The sequence below is a fragment of the Siphateles boraxobius genome, unplaced genomic scaffold (genome assembly GCF_051911475.1).
Source record: "Siphateles boraxobius isolate OS27281-9 unplaced genomic scaffold, OSU_SipBor_1 63, whole genome shotgun sequence".
NCBI lineage: Eukaryota > Metazoa > Chordata > Actinopteri > Cypriniformes > Leuciscidae > Siphateles > Siphateles boraxobius.
The window spans coordinates 1453952-1472915 of NW_027509190.1; the positions used below are offsets into that span (position 1 = coordinate 1453952).

The following is an 18964-nucleotide window of genomic DNA, read 5'->3' on the forward strand; positions in this document are numbered from 1 at the left end:
ATGATTCAGCTGGTTAACTGATTTCATCAGGTAACAGTGTAACTCAGAGCCTTGAGATGCTAATCCAATCAGCCTGATTAGATCAACAAAAGGCCCAGCTGACCTTTGAGATGTGACAAGAGGTTAATGTCCAAAACCTTGATTGCCTCAAAAATGGAAAACAGTGTATGCACTTTCTCAGTTAAAATACTGTTGAACCTAAATTAAAACATTTAAATAAATTTGTAATCCTACAGATCCCAATAGCCTCTTACACCCCACCACGAAACAGCATATCTCACGTTATGTGAAACACACGGCCATGATGACAAACACAAGTTTGTCACCAAACACCAGTCCAGAGAAACTCCTGGAGACCCAGCAGCTGTGGCATCACCTCACAAAAGGTAGTGAAACTGTAAGTGTTCCAGTGGTAACCCTCCCACCTGCCCCAGTGAAGACCCACCCAGAAATAAGCCCCAGGAGTCCCCGCTAACTAAGGGTGAGATTGAACAGATGGTGAAAGATATTGTGGAGAAGCAGCAGCAGCAGCAACAGCAACAGCAGCCTGTTACAAAGACGACACGGAACTGTCTTGCTTGTGGCCAGCCAAAGTCACGTTACCTTGGTGATGGCTCCTCCATTAATTTATTTTATCAGTCTGGGAGCGTGAAGTACTTTTAATGCTCTACAAAGGTATACCAGATGTATGCAGCGGAAGGCCTCACCAATCCTCGAATGCCGTTTGCTGACTTTGCTGAAACACCTTTTTTTAACCGAGAGCTACAGGCCTCTGCAGAGGTAAGACAGGTAATTAAGGAGCGGGGAAAGAGAAAGGCAATGGAGCAGCATCCCCCTGGTCGCCTCTGTAGGTTCTGCCACAAGCCCCTCAAACAAGGCCCAGAGAGTCCACACATACATACTGGGTTCCCTGGTGTGGCAGGGAAATATGTATATTGTCCTGCCAAAGTGTTTTCCCTATATCGGACAGAGAGGATGACTCACTAGATGACTTGGGGAGAGTTCTGTCAGTCTTCCTTTTATGAGGCAGAAAAGAAGAGATGGGTAGCAGAAAAGGGAAAGTGACTGCCCTCATGTTTCCTGGTTTTGATTGTAAATATTGTATCATACAAAATATAACTCTGTATCTTGTTTGTTATGGATATCTGTTAAATGTGTAAACCACTGAGGTTTATTCTTGCCTAATTTGTCTTTCTGGTTTTTGTTTTTTTACTTTAGAAGGCCATGTTGGTACCTGAATGATTGTAAAATGTAAAAAAGTCTGCTTAACTTTTACAGTTATATATGCATAATTTATCAGTTAAAACTGAAGGGGGTGGATTGGAATCCACTGCTGCTTCAATGTATATGTAATGATTGATTATAATTAAGGTATTAATCAATATTTTTCCTTCTAAATATCAAATGAATTGAATGACTTCTCTGGAGATTTTACTTTATTTATATAAGTTACCAGTGTGATTACTGAAATGTTCTTTTCATGTATTCTTTAATGTCTGTATTTGATATCTGAATGCAGTGCTTGCTTATTTAACACAGCTTCCAGAAATGAAATAGGGACTTGTTTTGTGTTTGAGAAAGGTCTTCAATGTGTTCAAACATATAGGGGTCATTGAAGCCAATAGTTTAAGGGGCCATTTCTTTGTTAAAGCCTTTCTTTCCAGTTAGACTAAAGTTTAGCTATCCTTGAGAGAAAGAACGCATTATCTTGATGTTTTGAGAGGACTCTCCTGTTTATAGTGACAGCCTGGCCAAATCCAACCTTGGAAAAGCTGTGTGTCTGTGTGTTAGTCTTCTTGGTAACAGGTTAAGGAACCACTGGCATTATTGGACATTGACTGAGTTGTTGTTCTGGACATTCTGGTGCCCAGCATCCCAAATCTGCGACCTGGAAGGTCATGACGTGCCTAACTTCAGCTGCATAATCGATGGAGATATGCTTCAGTCTATCTGTATATGTGTGGAAAATTACTGTGTTTATCTATTTCATAGCCAATGAGAATCATTCATCCTGTAAGCAATGACGTAGCTTAGACCTTGGAAATCGTATAACTGCTGTGATCTTTGTAACTGTAAGCGGGGCGGCCTACAAACTCCTGTGCGAGTATTGAAGCTGACTTCTGCTGATGAAAATGCAAACTATCTTCAGTAAATATTTTCTCTAATTTTTTATAATTCTGACTCTGGGTCTTCATTCTTCATATCTGGTTCTGGGTCTTTAACTGTATACCCCTTACAAAACGTTTTTACAATTCGTTCAAAACATTTTCAAAACTCTATGATTATTTAGATGATGGAAAGCACTACTTTTAATCCTTTGTAATTGTAAATACTTTGCATCTCACCTGTAAGAATTTTTTTGCAAATAATATTACTTAAACTGTATAATCTTTGTTTAACTGAAAAAGTACTGTGTTGCCTGTTTCAGCCTGTTTCTTTTTATTCTTCCATAGATCTTTTTTCACTAGGTGTTTTTAAACTGTCATAAACTGACACTTCATATTTAAACGGTATTAGATTATTTTTTGGATTCACTGGCTTCTATGAAGCTTTGAGCTAAAATGACGCATGACGCCGTTCCTGGAAGTCATGCTGGTCAGGGACAACTACCTGTCTCTGCAACTCCTTGTTAGTATAGTGGAAAGTATCTCCGCCTGTCACGTGGAGACTGGGGTTCGATTCCCCGACGGGGAGATCCAGTCCTTTACTGCTGCCAAAAGACCTTAACAAAAGTTTTGCTCCAGCAAACAAGTTACAGGAGAAGTTGGCAAGGGGCCCCGGACGACTGTTTCAAAGACAGCTTGAGAAAAATGCAATGCGTTGGCCGGGAATCGAACCCATACAGCAAGAATGGACAGACCCAGGAATCGAACCCATAGCAAGAACGCTCGTAATCAAGGTCTTTAATTTACAAATGTGATGCATTGGCCAGGAATCGAACCCAGGTCAGCTGCTTGGAAGGCAGCTATGCTAACCACTATACCACCAACAAAGGCCTTTGAACGTAGACTGGAAGCCCGCTTGTGCGGTCAGCAAGAATTTTCGCAATACATTAGCAGCTGGCAGGTGCAGATGAACTGAAACTCTCTTTGTTTGGACCTGGCACTTAAAAAAATTGCATGAACTTATTGACCTGACCTACCAGGCACCATATGAAAAAACAAGGTCTCTATTTTAATAATGTAACACCTTTTATACAGACACTTCATATTTAAACGGTATTAGATTCTTTTTTGCATTCACTGGCTTCTTTGAAGCGTTGAGCTAAAATGACGCATGACGCCGTTCCTGGAAGCCGCGCTGATCGGATACAACTACCTGTCTCTGCAACTCCTTGTTAGTATAGTGGAAAGTATCTCCGCCTGTCACTCGAAGACTGTGGTTCGATTCCCCGGCGGTAAGATCCAGTCCTTTACTGCTGCCAAAAGACCTTAACAAAAGTTTTGCTCCAGCAAACAAGTTACAGGAGAAGTTGGCTAGGGGCCCCGGACGACTGTTTTAAAGACAGCTTGAGAAAAATGCAATGCGTTGGCCGGGAATCGAACCCATACAGCAAGAATGGGCAGACCCAGGAATGGAACCCATACAGCAAGAATGCTCGTAATCAAGGTCTTTAATTTACAAATGTGATGCGTTGGCCAGGAATCAAACCCAGGTCAACTGCTTGGAAGGCAGCTATGCTCACCACTATACCACCAACGCAGGGCTTTGAATGTAGACTGGAAGCCCCGTTGTGCGGTCAGAAAGAATTTTCGCAATACATTAGCAGCTGGCAGGTGCAACTTATTGACCTGACCTACCAGGCACCACCTTTTTATTGGTCCACACCTTTTGCTCTTTCATTGTGACAAAAAAAAAAAAAAAAAAAAAAAAAATCTCCGCCTGTCACGCGGAAGACCGGGGTTCGATTCCCCGACGGGGAGATCCAGTCCTTTACTGCTGCCAAAAGACCTTAACAAATGTTTTGCTCCAGCAAACAAGTACAGGAGAAGTTGGCAAGGGGCCTCGGACGACTGTTTTAAAGACAGCTTGAGAAAAATGCAATGCGTTGGCCGGGAATCGAACGCATACAGCAAGAATGGACAGACCCAGGAATAGAACCCATTGCAAGAATGCTCGTAATCAAGGTCTTTAATTTACAAATGTGATGCGTTGGCCAGGAATCGAACCCGGGTCAACTGCTTGGAAGGCAGCTATGCTCACCACTATACCACCAACTCAAGACTATTGGATGTAGACTGGAAGCCATGTTCTGCGGTCAGCAATAATTTTCGCAATACTTTAGCAGCTGGCAGGTGCAGATGAACTGAAACTCTCTTTGTTTGGACCTGGCACTTAAAAAAATTGCATGAACTTATTGACCTGACCTACCAGGCACCATATATAAAAACAGGGTCTCTAATTTAATAATGTAACACTTTTTATACAGATACTTCATATTTAAACGGTATTAGATTATTTTTTGGATTCACTGGCTTCTGTGAAGCGTTGAGCTAAAATGACGCATGACGCTGTTCCTGGAAGCCGCGCTGATCGGATACAACTACCTGTCTCTGCAACTCCTTGTTAGTATAGTGGAAAGTAACTCCGCCTGTCACGCGGAGACTGGGGTTCGTTTCCCCTACGGGGAGATCCAGTCCATTACTGCTGCCAAAAGACCTTAACAAATGTTTTGCTCCAGCAAACAAGTTGCAGAAGAAGTTGGCAAGGGGAGTAGGACGACTGTTTTAAAGACAGCTTGAGAAAAATGCAATGCGTTGGCCGGGAATCGAACGCATACAGCAAGAATGGACAGACCCAGGAATCGAACCCATAGCAAGAATGCTCGTAATCAAGGTCTTTAATTTACAAATGTGATGCGTTGGCCAGGAATCAAACCCAGGTCAACTGCTTGGAAGGCAGCTATGCTCACCACTATACCACCAACGCAAGACTGATGGATGTAGGCTGGAAGCCGTCTTGTGCGGTCAGCAAGAATTTTCGCAATACATTAGCAGCTGGCAGGTGCAGATGAACTGAAACTCTCTTTGTTTGGACCTGGCACTTAAAAAAATTGCATGAACTTATTGACCTGACCTACCAGGCACTTCAGTGATCTTTTTCTTTGTAGAAAAGTTAGAAGCTCAGACCAGGAGACGGTGGAAGTTTTCCAAGCAGAAGTTCTTTATTGCTTGTCGGTAGCTGCAGTCATTCCAACATCGTCTAACTAAGGGAACTTTACATTGTAGTTTATACGGGTTGGCGCGTATGGTTGGGTTGCGGAGAGATTGTGAGATTGTGGTTAGGTCTCAGCAGCAACTGATGGTTTATTTGTATAGGTTGTATAGTATTCACAGTCATTACGTTCCTGTGTATATTGCGTGAATGACGGGTGGTTGGGCAGATATTGTGTTTTGTGGTAGGTGGTATGCCATACGGAACCGTTGCCACTGAAACTGCATATTAACGCACCAGTGGGGCTCGACAGCCTTAGTCAAACAGGTTGGCGCGTATGGTTGGGTCGCGGAGAGATTGTGAGATTGTGGTTAGGTCTCAGCAGCAACTGTTGGTTTATTTGTATAGGTTGTATAGTATTTACAGTCATTACGTTCCTGTGTATATTGTGTGAATGACGGGTGGTTGGGCAGATATTGTGTTTTGTGGTAGGTGGTATGCCATACGGAACCGTTGCCACTGAAACTGCATATTAACGCACCAGTGGGGCTCGACAGCCTTAGTCAAACGGGTTGGCGCGTATGGTTGGGTTGCGGAGAGATTGTGGTTAGGTCTCAGCAGCAAGAGGGAAGTAGAGGTCAGTAAGCTGGGCTGAGTTGAGTGGGGGACGGAGGGGGGTGACTCTGGGATGCCAGAGTCACTGTCGAGCCCTCTTGAGGTGTTGTGGGCTAGTCGACGAAACACTGAGGACGGAAGGTGCCCACTTGAAGACCCTAGAGATGTTCCCTACTCCGCTCAATCCAGAGGGTTGTTATGGGGGGACCGCACTGTGGTTGCAGCCGTTGTGTGTGCTGACGCGCAATACACTGTATTAACACCAGACAGAAGATTCACGTCACCAGATGGAAAGAAGCGTAAATGGATGGAGAAGCATAGGTTACTGTAAAGCTACGTCTTAGTTGGTGATTATCTTGGCGAAAGCCGAGTACAAATCAGCATGAAGTTTTAACATCTACTCTCGTGTAATGGAAATCATGAAGATCTGGATACGTCCAGTGACTGCGGTGAATAGTGCTGCTGGCAACAAGGGAAAGACCTTGTGACAGCCTGGAGAGACAGCTGACAGGAGGAAAGAGACCCCAATGGGGCTGGTAAGGGTTAGCTACCCTTGTCGGCAGTATCCAGCTCTGTGTTTACAGGATGCTAGAGACACCCGCCCAAGGCTTCTAAATGAAAGAGGAAAATACCCCTAGAGTCTGCGAGAGCAGGGGCGGAAGATGAATGGTGGACAACATGGTTAACGACTTTGGAATGGAAACGGATATGAGTATAGGGAGTACTTCACAAAAGACTAGTTCAGGTTCTGCAGTTAGCAAAGCCATTGAACTCCAAGCTTGTGTCTGTGGCTGGAGCAAGGCGACAACGGTCAGGGGTTTGAAGATTCATCAAGGGAAAATGAAATGCTTGAGGGAGAAGGGACAAGGGCCTCGCATTGATCAGTACTTCTTACGAAGTCAGTCAAGTCAGTCGAATGAAATCCAGCGACAGGAAGCAAACCACAGTTCGCAGGATATCAGCACCCCTGTCATAGAGGAGAGGAGGGTTTGCACAGTTAGTGATGAACACATTGATTCTTGTGAAACCGGTCAGACTAACCAGCATAAGAGAGAAAAGAACCTCAACGGGCATAGGCCTGGAGTTAGATGGCCAAGAGCTTGTGAGAAAACTGCATGGGACACAGTAAACACAGATCTATGCTATGCATTAGAAAGATTAACTGGTACAGTTGAAAAGAAGCTGGATAAATTTGGGGACATCATTTACGCATATGGAAGTGAGAGGTTTGGTGTGGAAAAAAGGAAGGAAAAAGTACAAACTACTCCTGGATTGTCTAGACGGCAGCAGAAAATTGAAGGGTTAGTTAGAGAAAGGAGACAGCTGAGGAAGCAATGGAAAAGAGCGGAACAAAGTCAGAAGGAGGGACTCAATCTCTTACAAAGGCCCATAAAAGATAAGCTTGCAACATTACGCAGAGCTGAGCGCCTACGGAAACGCTACAAAAAGAAGGAGCGTGCGAGGGCTAATTTCTATAAAGATCCATTCAAATTCGCAAAGAAGTTATTCACCAGTGAGAAGAATGGCACTTTACAAGCATCTAGGGTTGAGCTAGAGAGATATTTGGAGGAAACACATACAGATGCAAAAAGGCATAAGCCTATGTCTATTCCGTCAGCCATCCCACCTGTCAATCCACCAGAATACCAAATGGAGGTCTGTGCACCTAAGTGGAAAGAGATAAGGCAGGTTGTGAGAAAGGCAAGGGCTTCATCATCTCCAGGGCCTAATGGAGTTCCGTACAGAGTGTACAAGAGTGCTTCAGGAGTTCTACGAATTCTGTGGAAATTGATAAAAGTGGCTTGGGAAAAGCAGGTTGTACCTAGAGCATGGCGCAGAGCAGGGGGAGTATTTATACCCAAAGAAAAAGATGCTACAAGCATCAGTCAGTTTCGCCCTATTTCACTATTAAACGTCGAAGGCAAGATTTTCTTCAGCATTATTGCTCAGAGATTGTCCAACCTACCTATTAAAGAATGGCTTCATTGACACTTCAGTTCAAAAAGCGGGCATTCCAGGATTCTCAGGATGCTTAGAACACATCAGTGTTATCTGGCAACGAATTCAATCAGCTAAAAAGGAGAGGAAGGAGCTCCACGTGACATTCCTGGATTTGGCTAATGCATATGGTTCAGTGCCACATGAGCTTCTTTGGGCATCATTTGATTTTTTCAGGGTACAGATGTCGATAACAAATTTAGTGAAAGCCTATTTTGGAGATTTGCAATTTAGTTTCTCAACTCCAGAATTCAGCACTACATGGCAATGCTTAGAGGTTGGAATAATGGCAGGATGCACCATTTCTCCACTGGCTTTTACCATGGCAATGGAAGTAATCATTAGGGCATCAAAATGGGTAGTAGGAGGAGAGCGCTTGGCTTCTGGGATGCGACTACCACCAATCAGAGCATACATGGATGACATGACAACCATGACTACAACGGTAGCCTGCACTAATCGGTTATTGGGGAAGTTAACAGATAATATTGAATGGGCACGAATGCAATTTAAGCCCTCTAAATCAAGGAGCATCTCCATAATTAAAGGCAAGGTAGTAGATAAAACATTCTTCATTAATGGTGAGGCAATACCAACAGTTTCTCAGAAGCCAGTGAAGAGTCTAGGGAGATGGTACGATGGGGATCTAAAGGACACAGTTCGAGTGGGAGAAGTTAGACGACAAGCAGTGGAAGGGTTGAAGAGCATAAACAGCTGTGCTCTACCAGGCAAACTGAAACTCTGGTGCTTTCAGTTTGGTCTACTGCCAAGGTTGCTGTGGCCACTGACTGTGTATGAGGTTTCTTTGACAACAGTGGATAAGCTGGAAGCGTTAATAAGTTCATACATCAGGAAATGGTTGGGAGTTCCACGCTGCCTCAGCAGAGTGGGACTTTATAGTAAAGGAGTATTGCAGCTGCCAGTCTCTGCTTTAACCGAGGAGTTTAAGTGTGCCAAGGTCAGACTGGAAATGACTTTAGCAGAGTCACGCGACAAATGTGTAAGGGAGGCAGCCCATGTGGTAAAAACTGGTAGAAAGTGGTCAGCAAAGAAATCTGTAGTAGAGGCAAAGGCTGACCTTCAAATTGGGGATATCGTGGGACAGGTACAGCATGGAAGAGGGGGTTTTGGGCTCAGTTTAGCTCCTCCTAAATGGCACAAGGCAGGCCCAGCCCAAAGGAGGAAGCTGGTAGTCAACGAGGTGCGAAAGCAGGAGGAGAGGATGAGATGTATAAAGGCCATTTCCCAGGCCAAGCAGGGAGAGTGGATGAGATGGGAGAGTGTGGAACAACGCAAAATGGGCTGGCAAGACCTTTGGTCAATGGAAGAGAGTAGGATCAGTTTCCTTATTAATAAATAATTCCTCAATTTAAATTCCTCAATATAAAATACTATTGTATTGGAAATCTAAATTAAAATTTAAATAAAATTTGTAATCCTACAGCACCATATTAAAAAACAAGGTCTCTAATTTAATAATGTAACACGTTTTATACAGACACTTCATATTTAAACGGTATTAGATTATTTTTTGGATTCACTGGCTTCTGTGAAGCGTTGAGCTAAAATTACGCACGACGCCGTTCCTGGAAGCCGCGCTGATCGGATACAACTACCTGTCTCTGCAACTCCTCGTTAGTATAGTGGAAAGTATCTCCGCCTGTCACGCGGAAGACCGGGGTTCGATTCCCCGACGGGGAGATCCAGTCCTTTACACCTGCCAAAAGACCTTAACAAATGTTTTACTCCAGCAAACAAGTACAGGAGAAGTTGGCAAGGGGCCTCGGACGACTGTTTTAAAGACAGCTTGAGAAAAATGCAATGCGTTGGCCGGGAATTGAACGCATACAGCAAGAATGGACAGACCCAGGAATAGAACCCATAGCAAGAATGCTCGTAATCAAGGTCTTTAATTTACAAATGTGATGCGTTGGCCGGGAATCGAACCCGGGTCAACTGCTTGGAAGGCAGCTATGCTCACCACTATACCACCAATGCAAGACTGTTGGATGTAGACTGGAAGCCTTGTTCTGCGGTCAGCAATAATTTTCGCAATACTTTAGCAGCTGGCAGGTGCAGATGAACTGAAACTCTCTTTGTTTGGACCTGGAGGGATTACATTGTGAGGAACAAAGCATGTAAATGAGCTGAAACATGAGAACAGAACGGTGCAGGACTTCTCGCACTGAGATAAGAACTCCAAGACAAATGGTCTCAGTAATAAAATAGCAGGTGTTCAAACTTGCTCAGCATGACTCTTCACCCGGTAAAACAATGAGAACAGGTAAAGCCTAGCCTTCTCGCACTGAGATGGGACAGTCAGGAATATCCTGCTGGGAACCCCTACCGTTTGCAGAGATTTCCTGGTCTCATCATTTATAAACTTTCTCAATATAAAATACTATTGTATTGGAAATCTAAATTAAACATTTAAATAAAATTTGTAATCCTACAGCACCATATTAAAAAACAAGGTCTCTAATTTAATAATGTAACACGTTTTATACAGACACTTCATATTTAAACGGTATTAGATTATTTTTTGGATTCACTGGCTTCTGTGAAGCGTTGAGCTAAAATGACGCATGACGCCGTTCCTGGAAGCCGCGCTGATCGGATACAACTACCTGTCTCTGCAACTCCTCGTTAGTATAGTGGAAAGTATCTCTGCCTGTCACGCGGAAGACCGGGGTTCGATTCCCCGACGGGGAGATCCAGTCCTTTACTGCTGCCAAAAGACCTTAACAAATGTTTTGCTCCAGCAAACAAGTTACAGGAGAAGTTGGCAAGGGGCCCCGGACGACTGTTTTAAAGACAGCTTGAGAAAAATGCAATGCGTTGGCCGGGAATCGAACTCATACAGCAAGAATGGACAGACCCAGGAATTGAACCCATACAGCAAGTATGCTCGCAATCAATGTCTTTAATTTACAAATGTGATGCGTTGGCCGGGAATCCAACCCCGGGTCAACTGCTTGGAAGGCAGCTATGCTCACCACTATACCACCAACGCAAGACTGTTGGATGTAGACTGGAAGCCCTGTTCAGCGGTCAGCAATAATTTTCGCAATACTTTAGCAGCTGGCAGGTGCAGATGAACTGAAACTCTCTTTGTTTGGACCTGGCACTTAAAAAAAATGCATGAACTTATTGACCTGACCTACCAGGCACTGTAGTGATCTTTTTCTTTGTAGAAAAGTTAGAAGCTCAGACCAGGAGACAGTGGAAGTTATCCAAGCAGAAGTTCTTTATTGCTTGTCGGTAGCTGCAGTCATTCCAACATCGTCTAACTAAGGGAACTTTACATTGTAGTTTATATACATTTCAAGGGGGAGGGATTACATTGTGAGGAACAAAGCATGTAAATGAGCTGAAACATGAGAACAGAACGGTGCAGGACTTCTCGCACTGAGATAAGAACTCCAAGACAAATGGTCTCAGTAATAAAATAGCAGGTGTTCAAACTTGCTCAGCATGACTCTTCACCCGGTAAAACAATGAGAACAGGTAAAGCCTAGCCTTCTCGCACTGAGATGGGACAGTCAGGAATATCCTGCTGGGAACCCCTACCGTTTGCAGAGATTTCCTGGTCTCATCATTTATAAACTTTCTCAATATAAAATACTATTGTATTGGAAATCTAAATTAAACATTTAAATAAAATTTGTAATCCTACAGCACCATATTAAAAAACAAGGTCTCTAATTTAATAATGTAACACGTTTTATACAGACACTTCATATTTAAACGGTATTAGATTATTTTTTGGATTCACTGGCTTCTGTGAAGCGTTGAGCTAAAATGACGCATGAAGCCGTTCCTGGAAGTCGAGCTGATCGGGGACAACTACCTGTCTCTGCAACTCCTCGTTAGTATAGTGGAAAGTATCTCCGCCTGTCACGCGTAAAACCGGGGTTCGATTCTCCGACGGGGAGATCCAGTCCTTTACTGCTGCCAAAAGACCTTAACAAAAGTTTTGCTCCAGCAAACAAGTTACAGGAGAAGTCGGCAAGGGGCCCCGGACGACTGTTTTAAAGACAGCTTGAGAAAAATGCAATGCGTTGGCCAGGAATCGAACCCATACAGCAAGAATGGACAGACCCAGGAATCGAACCAATAGCAAGAATGCTCGTTATCAAGGTCTTTAATTTACAAATGTGATGCGTTGGCCGGGAATCGAACCCGGGTCAACTGCTTGGAAGGCAGCTATGCTCACCACTTTACCACCAACGCAAAACTGTCGGATGTAGGCTGGAAGCCGTCTTGCGCGGTCAGCAAGAATTTTCGCAATACATTAGCAGCTGGCAGGTGCAGATGAACTGAAACTCTCTTTGTTTGGACCTGGCACTTAAAAAAAATGCATGAACTTATTGACCTGACCTACCAGGCACCATATTAAAAAACAAGGTCTCTAATTTATAATGTAACACGTTTTATACAGACACTTCATATTTAAACGGTATTAGATTTTTTTTTGGATTCACTGGCTTCTGTGAAGCGTTGAGCTAAAATGACGCATGACGCCGTTCCTGGAAGTCGTGCTGATCGGGGACAACTACCTGTCTCTGCAACTCCTCGTTAGTATAGTGGAAAGTATTTCCGCCTGTCACGCGGAAGACCGGGATTCGATTCCCCGACGGGGAGATACAGTCATTTACTGCTGCCAAAAGACCTTAACAAAAGTTTTGCTCCAGCAAACAAGTTACAGGAGAAGTTGGCAAGGGGCCCCGGACGACTGTTTTAAAGACAGCTTGAGAAAAATGCAATGCATTGGCCGGGGATCGAACCCATACAGCAAGAATGGACAGACCCAGGAATCGAAACCCATAGCAAGAATGCTCGTAATCAAGGTCTTTAATTTACAAAAGTGATGCGTTGGCCGGGAATCGATCCCTGGTCAACTGCTTGGAAGGCAGCTATGCTCACCACTATACCACCAACGCAAGACTGTTGGATGTAGGCTGGAAGCCCTCTTGTGCGGTCAGCAATAATTTTCGCAATACATTAGCAGCTGGCAGGTGCAGATGAACTGAAACTCTCTTTGTTTGGACCTGGCACTTAAAAAAATTGCATGAACTTATTGACCTGACCTACCAGGCACCATATTAAAAAACAAGGTCTCTAATTTAATAATGTAACACGTTTTATACAGACACCTCATATTTAAATGGTATTAGATTATTTTTTGCATTCACAGGCTTCTGTGAAGCGTTGAGCTAAAATGACGCATGACCCCGTTCCTGTAAGCCGCGCTGATCGGATACAACTACCTGTCTCTGCAACTCCTTGTTAGTATAGTGGAAAGTATCTCCGCCTGTCACGCGGAGACTGGGCTTCGATTCCCCGACTGGGAGATCCAGTCCTTTACTGCTGCCAAAAGACCTTAACAAAAGTTTTGCTCCAGCAAACAAGTTACAGGAGAAGTTCGCAAGGGGCCCCGGACAACTGTTTTAAAGACAGCTTGAGAAAAATACAATGCCTTGGCCGGGAATCGAACCCAGGTCAACAGCTTGGAAGGCAGCTATGCTCACCACTATACCAACAACGCAAGACTGCTGTATGTAGGCTGGAAGCCCTCTTGTGCGGTCATTAAGAATTTTCGCAATACATTAGCAGCTGGCAGGTGCAGATGAATTGAAACTCTCTTTGTTTGGACCTGGCACTTAAAAAAATTGCATGAACTTATTGACCTGACCTACCAGGCACCATATTAAAAAACAAGGTCTCTAATTTAATAATGTAACACGTTTTATACAGACACTTCATATTTAAACGGTATTAGATTATTTTTTGGATTCACTGGCTTCTGTGAAGCGTTGAGCTAAAATGACGCATGACGCCGTTCCTGGAAGTTGCGCTGATCGGGGACAACTACCTGTCTCTGCAACTCCTCGTTAGTATAGTGGAAAGTATCTCCGCCTGTCACACGTAAGACTGGGGTTCGATTCCCCGACGGGGAGATCCAGTCCTTTACTGCTGCCGAAAGACCTTAACAAAAGTTTTGCTCCAGCAAACAAGTTACAGGAGAAGTTGGCAAGGGGCCCCGGACAACTGTTTGAAAGACAACTTGAGAAAAATACAATGCGTTGGCCGGGAATCGAACCCATACAGCAAGCACGGACAGACCCAGGAATCGAACCCATAGCAAGAATGCTCGTAATCAAGGTCTTTAATTTACAAATGTGATGCATTGGCCGGGAATCGAACCCAGGTCAACTGCTTGGAAGGCAGCTATGATCGATTGCTCCTGTCTGCCTAGCTGCCTGCTGTGTTTTGTTTGCTTCGAGGCTGTAAGCTCCGTCTAAGCCTCGAATTAGCTTTGTATTTCTTTCTGTTTTGAACCATCATTTACTACCATTTCTAGTTGTTTATACTACTAAATACAGCTTAGACAACATCCCAGATTAACCTGACATCGCTAGCTTCCGTTATTGTTAGAACAACACGCTAGTAACTCGCTAGCCTGTTAATGCGCCACCCGTGCGCTCAGTTATTTATTTTTTTTTCTCTCGCGCGCCCGCGCCTCTGAGTTCATAAAAAGCCCAGGTGAGTAAGAATCAGTCAACAAACACGGTGAGTAATGTCTTGTCCTTTTATTGTCACCTGCACTTCATGTTACATGTTTAGCATAGCCTTCCCCGTCGGCAATATAGGGTTTATATGTGATAAATGCAAGGAAACAGTCAGGCTGACGGAGAAGATTTCAGAATTAGAAACACGCATCCAAACTTTAATTTAGGATAGTAAGTGTGCTAGAGCTTTAGATTCTACTTTGGATGCGCCTAGCATAGTGAACTCTTTACATGATTCGGTTCCGGCTGAATTATTGCCTGTGCAGCCAGGCAGATGGGTGACAGTGAGGGATCGCTCTAGTCACGGATCAAAAAACCACTCTTCCGTTCCGATTACCAAAACAAATCGATTTGCCCCACTCAGTGAAACACCCACTGAGAATTCTGTTGATTGTGCCCTGGTAATTGGCGATTCTATTACACGGAACGTGAAAATAGGGACACCAGCCAACATAGTCACATGTTTGCCGGGAGCCAGAGCGCCTGACATCAAAGCAAATTTAAAAGTGCTGGCTAATGCTAATCGTAAATTCTCTAAGATTGTTATTCACGTCGGCACTAATGATGTTCGACTCCACCAGTCGGAGATCACCAAAATTAATATTAAAGAGGTGTTTGAACTCGCAAGTACGATGTCAGGCACTGTAATTTGCTCTGGCCCCCTTCCTGTTCGAAGGAGTGATGAGATAGTTAGCAGATTGTCATCACTCAATGGCTGGCGGTCTAAGTGGTGTCCGCAAAAATAATATAGAATTCATAGACAATTGGAAAAGTTTTTGGGGCAAACCTGACCTGTTGAAAAGAGATGGTATTCTTCGCTCCTGGGATGGTGCTGCTCTTCTCTCTAGTAATTTGGCTCATAGTCTTAGAGACAAAAATGACAATCTGGGGCTCAGGTCAGGAAGCAGACAAACTGGCTAAACCGACCGTCTGCTAGCGGCCTCGCGTCACCAAGGTCAGATAAATCCCATCACATAGAGGCTCTTTCACCTAGATATCATCATTTAGAGACTGTGTCTGTTCCCCGAATTTGGAAATCCAAAAAACGTCCAAACCGATCTAAGGTTAAAAATGTAATTGATATTCAACAAATAAAAAATAGATATAATACAGATGAGCAAACGATAAAGCTTGGGTTGCTGAATATTCGATCCCTTACTTCAAAAGCACTCATAGTTAATGATATGATTTCAGATTATAACCTAGATGTGCTGTGTATGACAGAAACCTGGCTAAAACCAGACGATTACATTACTTTAAATGAGTCCACCCCTCATGATTACTGTTATAAACATGAACCTCGCCTGAAAGGCAAAGGGGGAGGTGTTGCTGTAATTTATAGTAATATTTTCAAAACCACTAAAAAATCTAGTATAAATATATTTCTTTTGAAGGGTTGGTGCTTAATGTAAAAATATATAATGTAAACGATAAATCAAGTTTGAGAATTCTGCTGGCAACTGTCTACAGGCCACCAGGGCACCATAAAGATTTTATCAAAGAATTTGCTGACTTTCTATCAGAATTAGTATTGACTGCAGATAAAGTCCTAATTGTTGGTTATTTTAATATACATGTAGATAATGGAAAAGATGCAATGGGATTGGCATTTAAAGACATTCTTAACTCTATTGGAGTTAGACAACACCTGTCAGGACCTACTCATTGTCGTAATCATACTCTAGATCTAATATTATCACATGGAATCAATGTTGATGCTGTTGAAATTCTGCAGCAGAGCGACGACATCTCTGATCATTATCTAGTCTCATGTAAATTACATTTAGCCAAGGCTGCAAAGCCAACTCCGTGTTACAAGTATGTTAGACCTATCACTTCTGCCACTAAAGATTGCTTTATCAATAATATTCCTAATCAGTTTCATTGTCTCAGCATCCCAGATAGCTTAGAAGAACTTGATATTGCAACAGAAACTTTTAACTCTCTCCTTTCCAGCATTTTAGATACAGTTGCTCCGTTGCGCTTAAAGAAGATTAAAGAAAATAGTCCAACACCGTGGTGCAACGAGTACACCCGGGCCCTGAAGAGAGCAGCCAGAAAAATGGTGCGCAACTGGAAGAAAACAAAACTAGAGGTATTTCGGATTGCATGGAAGGAGAGCTCGATTGCTTACAGAGAGGCATTAAAAGCTGCTAGATCTGCTTATTTTTCAACCCTATTAGAAGAAAATAAACATAATCCAAGGTATTTATTTGAAAAAGTGGCTACACTAACGAAAAAGAAAGCTTCAAGCCCAGAAGTTTCCAAAAAACACAGCAGTAATGACTTTATGAACTTCTTCACTTATAAGATTGATAATATTAGGGACAAAATTATAACTATGCAACCGTCTACTACAGCATCACACCAGGGAGTGCATTATAGTCTCCCCGAGGTAAAATTTGATTCATTTGTTGCCATAGGAGAGGAAGAATTTAGCAAACTTGTTAATTCATCTAAATCGACAACATGTATGTTAGACCCTATACCGACTAAACTACTGAAAGAGATGCTTCCAGAAGTCATAGATCCTCTTCTTAACATCATTAATTCATCTTTGTCTCTAGGATACGTACCAAAAACCTTTAAGCTGGCTGTGATTAAACCGCTTGTTAAAAAAACGCAACTTGATCCTACAGAATTAGTCAATTACAGGCCGATCTCAAATCTACCTTTTCAGTCAAAGATACTAGAAAAGGCAGTATCCTCACAACTGTGTTCCTTTCTTAAAAGAAATGGTATCTGCGAGGATTTCCAGTCAGGATTTAGACCGCACCATAGCACTGAGGCTGCTCTCATTAAAGTCACAAATGATTTGCTCTTATCATCCGATCGTGGTTGTATCTCTCTATTAGTGTTACTTGATCTTAGTGCTGCATTTGACACCATTGACCACAACATTCTCTTAAATAGACTAGAAAACTATGTTGGCATTAGTGGAATTGCATTAGCATGGTTTAAATCATATTTATCTGACCGCTATCAGTTTGTAGCAGTAAATGAAGAGATGTCTTATCGATCACAAGTTCAGTATGGCGTACCACAAGGCTCAGTACTAGGACCCTTGCTGTTCACTCTGTACATGCTACCTTTAGGAGATATCATTAGGAAACATGGAATTAGCTTTCACTGTTATGCTGATGATACTCAGCTCTATATTTCTTCCAAACCTAACGAAACTCACCAATTCACAAAATTATCGGAATGCATAGTTGATATTCAAAATTGGATGACTAGTAATTTCCTACTACTAAATTCTGAAAAAACAGAGATTCTAATTATTGGACAAAAAACTTCCACACGTAATAACCTAGAATACCGTCTAACACTTGATGGCTGCTCTGTTAAGTCTTCGTCGTCAGTTAGGAACCTGGGTGTGCTCTTTGATACCAATCTTTCATTTGAAAGCCACGTGTCTAGTGTCTGTAAAACCGCATTTTTCCATCTTAAAAATATATCTAAATTACGTCATATGCTCTCATTGACAAATGCGGAACAACTAGTTCATGCGTTCATGACATCAAGGCTAGATTATTGTAATGCTCTACTGGGTGGTTGCCCTGCACGCTTAATAAACAAACTACAGCTAGTTCAAAACGCAGCCGCTAGAGTTCTTACCAGAACCAGGAAGTACGACCATATTAGCCCGGTTCTGTCAACACTGCATTGGCTCCCTATTAAACATCGTATAAATTTTAAAATATTGCTGATTACTTACAAAGCACTAAATGGTTTAGCTCCCCAGTACTTGAGCGAGCTCTTAACGCATTATAGTCCTTCACGTCTATTGCGATCTCAAAACTCCGGCCAGCTGATAATACCTAGAATATATAAATCGACTGCTGGCGGTAGATCCTTTTCCTATTTAGCACCAAAACTTTGGAACAATCTTCCTAACATTGTCCGGGAAGCAGACACAGTCTGTCAGTTCAAAGCTAGACTAAAAACACATCTCTTTGACCTAGCATTCACATAACACTCTATAGACTTCTATAATTCAATATTAGGCTGCTTAGATTAGGTCAGCCGGAACTGGGAACACTTCCCTCAAATCCTGATGTACTCGTTACATCATAAGAAGAATGGCATCTACGCTAATTTTAGTGTCTTTGTTTATCCCGAGGTTTTCCCGCAGCCTGCTGGATCCAGGCCGTTTCCAGATCTGACGAAGGACTTTCGCCTGGACCTGATGACAATGCAGTGCTGAAGTGCCAACTAGCCTCTCCCTATGGAGGATCCCTATACCACTCTACAGATAAAGCGTTGTGGAATTTTTCGGTTCGCGTACCTACCCAAAGTGATAAGATAAAATAAAAATTCTGCATCAAAATTTATAGACAAGTAGTTTGTTTAGGCATGGTTTGTAAGGAATTACAAAACTGCGCACATATATTCAAACGCACATAACTATAGAATCAATTCTTAATGCGCATGTGAACGCCATCAGCGTCTATCACAGGTTCACGTTTAAAGTCTGTTTAGAGAGAACGGTGTTGTCTTAGCGGCCCCTAATTTAATAACAAATGATCATTTAGACGGAAGTGAATCAATCAAAACTAACTTTAGCTGGAAAAACATTTTTCAAGAGCCACTATAAAACCAAACCAATCTCTGTTACCTTAAAT

General features: G+C 42.7%; 1 long non-coding RNA gene and 6 other non-coding genes across 7 annotated transcripts in view; 4 read left to right on the plus strand and 3 right to left on the minus strand.

Annotated features, from left to right (window-relative positions):
• LOC143719415 (uncharacterized) overlaps window positions 1-18964 on the plus strand; it is a 694388-nt gene that overhangs the window by 330762 nt on the left and 344662 nt on the right. The window lies entirely within an intron of this gene.
• trnad-guc (transfer RNA aspartic acid (anticodon GUC)) lies at window positions 9397-9468 on the plus strand. Its single transcript has one exon. It is a non-coding gene; the product is annotated as a tRNA-Asp (tRNA).
• Window positions 9694-9765, minus strand: trnag-ucc (transfer RNA glycine (anticodon UCC)). Its single transcript has one exon. It is a non-coding gene; the product is annotated as a tRNA-Gly (tRNA).
• trnad-guc (transfer RNA aspartic acid (anticodon GUC)) lies at window positions 10408-10479 on the plus strand. The gene has a single exon. It is a non-coding gene; the product is annotated as a tRNA-Asp (tRNA).
• Window positions 11929-12000, minus strand: trnag-ucc (transfer RNA glycine (anticodon UCC)). Its single transcript has one exon. It is a non-coding gene; the product is annotated as a tRNA-Gly (tRNA).
• On the plus strand, window positions 12340-12411 carry trnad-guc (transfer RNA aspartic acid (anticodon GUC)). Its single transcript has one exon. It is a non-coding gene; the product is annotated as a tRNA-Asp (tRNA).
• Window positions 12639-12710, minus strand: trnag-ucc (transfer RNA glycine (anticodon UCC)). The gene has a single exon. It is a non-coding gene; the product is annotated as a tRNA-Gly (tRNA).